Here is a 6,190-nt window from a genome sequence, read left to right as displayed (position 1 = left end):
GAGTGGGCCAGTTAGGATAGAGTAACACTGTCAGAGGGGAGGAGAAGGGAGGGAGGAAGGGAGAGAGAGAAGGAGGGAGAGGGAGGGAGAGAGGAGAGAGGAGAGAGAGAGAGAGAGAGAGAGAGAGAGAGAGAGAGAGAGAGAGAGAGAGCGCACTCAGGTACACTAGAACATGATCTGAGCTGAGCTCAGGGATAAACAAACCCAACATATAAAGAGAGGCCCACCTTCCGCTGTCCTCCTGGGTGGAGGAAGGCAGGGCGCTTGCTAGGACTGAGCAATTCTTTCTCGGTTGGGGCCTTCCACAAGGACAGGGCTCCTCCACGCATCAGCAGCATAGAGCAGGACCAGCCTGGAAGGAGCAATACACCCAGCTCTGCTTTCTGCATGAAACCCGAGAGTGGACTGGGGCAGCCATAGATGAAGTTGTGCTTTCTCCTGGACACAGACCACCGGCTGCAGGCTAGCACCAGGATCAAGGCACCCACCCTCCTTACAATCATGGCATCGGTTCAGTCATTAGAAAATCATGATTGCACACAGCCTCAAACGCACACAGAGCAAACCCATTCCATCATACAGACGCCCATGAGGACCTGAGACACCTGTGCGCCCTAGGCTGATGTGACCCAGTAGCCTCGGTCCTTACACTGCATGTACATCGTCTGTGAACCTGGTACGGTTGTTATAGACCCCACCTCACATCAGATCCTAGCTCTGCCTCGCATTCAGGAAATACTGTCTGTCACCCTTCAAGTTGCAGGACACAGCTCCAAAGGGCCACTGGTCAGCCCTTTCTGACCACAGAGACTGTGACCCGCTGCACTGCCTTGAGTCCATGGCTCAGAGTCACTGCAGTTAGGATGGGAAGGCAGTGGGGATCTGGGCTAAGCTACATAAGCTACAGGATCCCAAGGATTGATGGTGGGCATCGGAGGGGTCCAAAGAAAGCCGTTCCTTGGAGGCAGAGAGACACAAAAGCAGACAGAGACTCCATCCACACCAACGGTTACCTCTGTAGAAGCCGATGTCTGTCCACGCCAGCAGTGTGAAGACAGCGGTTGACACAGACATCTGGTGATATAGATTGAGGGTGTATGAAGCTATGACCTGGGGTGGGACACAGGGAGGAGCTTCAGATAATGTGGCCTCAGAACCGGCCTACACTGTCTTGGCTTTTTCTTTCTTTTTTTTTCAAGACAGGGTTTCTCTGTGGTTTTGGAGCCTGTCCTGGAACTAGCTCTTGTAGACCAGGCTGGTCTCGAACTCACAGAGATCCGCCTGCCTCTGCCTCCCGAGTGCTGGGATTAAAGGCGTGCGCCACCACTGCCCCGGCTGTCTTTTTCTTTAAGTATATGTGTGGGAGTATGTCTGTCTGTCTGTCTGTCTGTCTGTCTGTCTGCCTGTGGGTGCAAACCTAGACAGGGTGTGCTTGTAGAGAGCAGAGGACCACCTCTACCATCGTCCGCAGGATACCATCTATCTCCTTTAAGACAAGGTTTCTCATTGGATGTAAGGCCTCCTGGCAGGAAGCCTGTAGATCTGCCTGTCTTTAGATTTGCCATCACAGCGTGTGTATACCGCTTTTTTTTTTTTAAGATTTTATTTATTATGTACACAACATTCTGCCTGTATGTATGCCTACATGCCAGAAGAGGGCACCAGATCTCATTACAGATGGTTGTGAGCCACCATATGGTTGCTGGGAATCGAACTCAGGACCTCTGGAAGAGCAGCCAGTGCTCTCAAACACTGAGCCATCTCTCCAGCCCCGTATACCGCTTTTCTACCAGGGTTCTCAGACTGATCCCAGGTCCTCCCAGCTAGATACCCAGTCGTGGATCCCTATATTCTGAGCCCAGGACAGCAGAGTTCCCTGAAGTCCCCAATCCAGAGCAAATGAGTTGAAAGAACCTCTATTATGGAAAGAAACTCCTTTCTTCCCTCCATGTGGGTACTCACGGATACACGCATTGAATACAACACATCTATATGACTATATTGTTTAGGATGATAATATATGGTTTAGAAGGAAAGAGCATGTCTACTCCTAATTGATAGGTCCAGGAGGAGACAAGGTGGCAATAACAGTCTGCTTTACCTCCAGCTTCCCTCAATAGCTCACAGCCACAAATGCCCAGGACTGACTCGGTGACCATTCTCTGGCCAATGTGTTAAAACAGATGGATCAGCACGGTGATTGTAAGGAACTACTAGATTCACACTGCCAAGTTCTCTCTTCCCTCTTCCCACCTTCTGTTTTCAATAGCACCCTCTTGTGACCCTCCCGCCTTAACCTCCACAATGACGACTCCCGGGTGTACACCATCAAGCCCAAAGCTCTCCCTTTGTCCTGTGGTGTCCCAGCGTGATGAGTTGACAGACTGGGCACCGAGGCTTGGGAGCGGAAGGTGACAGAGAGGAACAGTGACATGGCTGGGTCCCTCCCTGATGGCATCCCTGAGCCCCAGACTACATTGGATAGTCTCAGTTTTCCACACTGGACCTGAACATGCTTCCTCCTTTGAGCCTGCTATGCCCTGTTCTTGAATTGGAGAGGAAGCCGATGGTCCCGCCCACATCCTCACCTCACACCCACTAAGTAGAACAGATTCCAGTGTGGATGCTGCTCTCTGAAATCTGGGTTTCCTCACAGCCTACAACACTTCCCACACTGAATGTGCTCTGGGCAAAAAACAAAATAAAGAGACTATGTAAGGTTAAAGTCTAGTCGGTATTCTCCCATCTGCCCCACTTCTCCTTCGGAACCTCTCAAAATCCCCGCTATCAACAGATCCGAATGTCCACTGCTGTGGTGGCAGTGTGCTGGTGCAAACATCTGGGCAGAGAAACATGATAGCAGAGCCACCTTTCACTCTGAGCCACTGAGCCTCGTGGGTAATGGTTCTCTCTGGACACACTGAAAGTCGTCTTTGCCAGGCAGTGATGGCGCAAGTACTTAATCCCAGCACTCGGGAGGCAGAGGCACATGGATCTCTGTGAGTTTGAGGCCAGGCTGGTCTACAGAGGGAGTTCCAGGACAGAAAAGGAAAGGGGGGGGCGGGGAGAGGGAAGGGAGGAGAGGAGAAGGGAGGAGAGGGGAGGGGAGGGGAGGGGAGGGAGGAGGGGAGAGGAGGGGAGGGGAGAGGAGAGGAGAGGAGAGGGGAGTAGAGGAGAGGGGAGGGGAGGGGAGGGGAGGGGAGGGGAGGGAGGAGGGGAGGGGAGGGGAGAGGAGAGGAGAGGAGAGGGGAGTAGAGGAGAGGAGAGGGGAGGGGAGGGGAGGGGAGGGGAGGGGAGGGGAGGAGAGGAGAGGAGAGGAGGGAAGAATTTAGTCCTTGGAGTCTGGCAGCTCCAGAGCCTCATCCCCACTGTCTCAACCATCCTGCCACCAACCAGCTGATCCTGAGCCGTGGTCTCAGAGCAAGAGGACATCGGCTTCTCCATGGCCAGACCTGATGGTGTCAGGATGCTAGGTCGCACAAGGTCTTCCTCGAGTTCTCCAACCACTGCTGTTCCAGGCAGACGGGCAGCTCTCTCTACTCTGCCTGGGCCCACTCATTGCCATTGCGTGGTTCCAGCTTCCCATCTTGCAATGACCTCCCTTGTTCCTCTGAGGACTCTACTGTCGGTTCTGCCCCCATTTGAATGGCTTGGCTCATTCCAGTGAACTCAAGGCTCAGTTCATTTGGGGTTCCAGAGACCTTCATCATGGGCCCATCTACTTTAGGAAAGCAGGCAGAAAAGTGATTGAGGAAGACACATAGACATCTGGCCTCCATACATATGTGTGCACGCACACACACACACACACACATACACACCAACACACACACCCGGAAAAACACACAAACATGTAACATCACATAGACAAATATCACATCTGAATAAACTGAGCCAGGCTAGACTCCCTCATATACTGACATACGTGGTACCCTAGTGACGACCAACCAGGTGGTTATCGATACCCAGGCTTAGCTTCTGCATGTTAGGTGCCAGAGCAACAGGGCACCAGTAACTTCAGAACTGAGCCTGGTGACAAGAAAGACCCCTGAGAAGAAATCAGCCTGGGCCCAGCTGGCACTGACTGGCTCAGTTCGTATTTGCCCATCCACCAACAGCCTTCAGCCCTGGTGTGAGCGTCCTGAGGTCTGCTGTGTTACTTTTAGCCTAGTTCCTGTCTCCCCAAATAGAGTGAGCAACTACAGACCAAAGAAGTGATTCTATCCATGCCCAAGCCACTTACTAGAGTATGGGTAATAGTGGCAATTCTGCCACCAAAACCAATTCCAGCACAAGCATTAAAAATAAAAGGCAAGTTTGGTTGTGCATGCAGAGGCAGAGACAGGAGGATCCCAGCCAGCCTACCTGGATTGGTGTGATGGAGGTGGGTCTTGCATTTATCTGTTGCTTTCATTGGTTAATTAATAAAGAACACTGCCTAGCCCATTAGTTCCAGCCTCTTATTGGCTAGCTCTTACATATTGATCTAACCCATTTCTAATATTCTGTGTAGCACCATGAGCTGGCTTACCAGGAAAGATCTTAACCTGCATCTGTCTGGAGTGGGAGAATCATGGCGACTGCCTGACTCGGCTTCTTTCTCCCAGCATTCTGTTCTGTTTACTCCGCCTATCTAATTTTCTGTCCTATCTGGGCCAAGCAGTTTTCTTTATTAATTAACCAATGAAAGCAACAGATAAATGCAAGACCCACCTCCATCATTTCCCCTTTTTCTGTTTAAACAAAAAAGAAAGACTTTAACTTTAACATAGTAAAATTACATATAACAAAACAGTTATCAAGCAAGAATTACAGTTACAATATTTATATCTACTTTATCTTTTATCATAACCAAGGAAAACTATAACTATCTATTTATTCTTCAACTCCATCAAAGACTCCAGAAGGATATAATATTACCTAAGTAAACAAGAAACTTCAAACTCTAGAAATGACAGAGACATCTTGCTGCCTGGACAGTCACCCAAAGTTCCTCTGTACCATTGGGGCATCCATCTTCAACCTACAGGCCCATAGTTTTCAGCAGACATTTCCATGAAGCAGGAAAATTCCAAAGACAGTTCAGTCATTTTTTGCTGTGTCCTGCAGAATGTCTCGCAGACTCTTTCATGAGTCAGGAACCCCGAAAGATCATCTCACCTTTAGGCAAGTTCAGCAGTCCTCTCTCTGCGGGTTCTCTGTGTCGTTTATGCATCAGTCCAGGCAAGAGCAGTTTCTTGCCCAAATGTCTATCAAACTCCATAAGGAGCCTCTTCAATGCCCATCTTCCTCTTGAAGTAGATTGGTGCTGTCAGGAGCAGATGTGTCTCATTGTCATAAAAAGCCCTAAATTATTAAATGCCATATTCTGTAGCCTTTGAAAGATATGAAGAATGCCTATCTGAAATATATCTATGCATATCTAGAAAATCTAACTAACATGACTACAAGCTTTACTATTATCGATGATTATCCATTAACAACCTATATTTACATTACATTTTTAAATGAACTACATAATCACAATACCTTAAGAGCAGAAATACATATAACAAAATTAACCTTAAAATCCATACCAATGCAAATTATTCATATCTATATCATTTCCCCCTTCAAATGTAAAAGAACATTTATAAACCATATTTGGGAATATGGGCGCAGTTTTTTCTCTCCAAACTGCTTCCTGCTGAATGGGGGCGCTGTTATTCAGATCTTTTATGGTGTAACCTGTGTGTCAGGGTCATCTCAGTCGGCAGTTGAATGAAATAATTTTCTGAAGGTGTTCACAGCAACCTTTCAGGAGGGCGTGGTCTATCATACCATATTGGGATAGACGCAATCCACAGAGTCTCATCCTCTGTGAAAACAAAAGAAGACCCTCTCCAAAGCATCATATCCTTAGACCCATATTCTGAAATCATAATACCCTTATATCCATTCTGGTTTAGCTTGGCAGCCCATATAATGAAATGTCTCTCTGTACTTAGCTCCTTCACAGTCAAAAATTTTAAAGAAAACACAATGTACATAATCCAGACTCTCTGTGAATTTTCCATTTTTACGTGGCTTATTTTTCTTTATTTCTTTTAATCTATAACTATCTGTACTCTGTCTCTTTAAAGACTTTACCCTTTTTTAAGACATTAACTTTATTCTTTATATATTTTTTTCTCTCTCAAGCCTACGTACA

The sequence above is a fragment of the Chionomys nivalis genome, chromosome 3 (assembly GCF_950005125.1).
Source record: "Chionomys nivalis chromosome 3, mChiNiv1.1, whole genome shotgun sequence".
Lineage (NCBI taxonomy): Eukaryota > Metazoa > Chordata > Mammalia > Rodentia > Cricetidae > Chionomys > Chionomys nivalis.
This window is presented reverse-complemented; position numbering follows the sequence as displayed.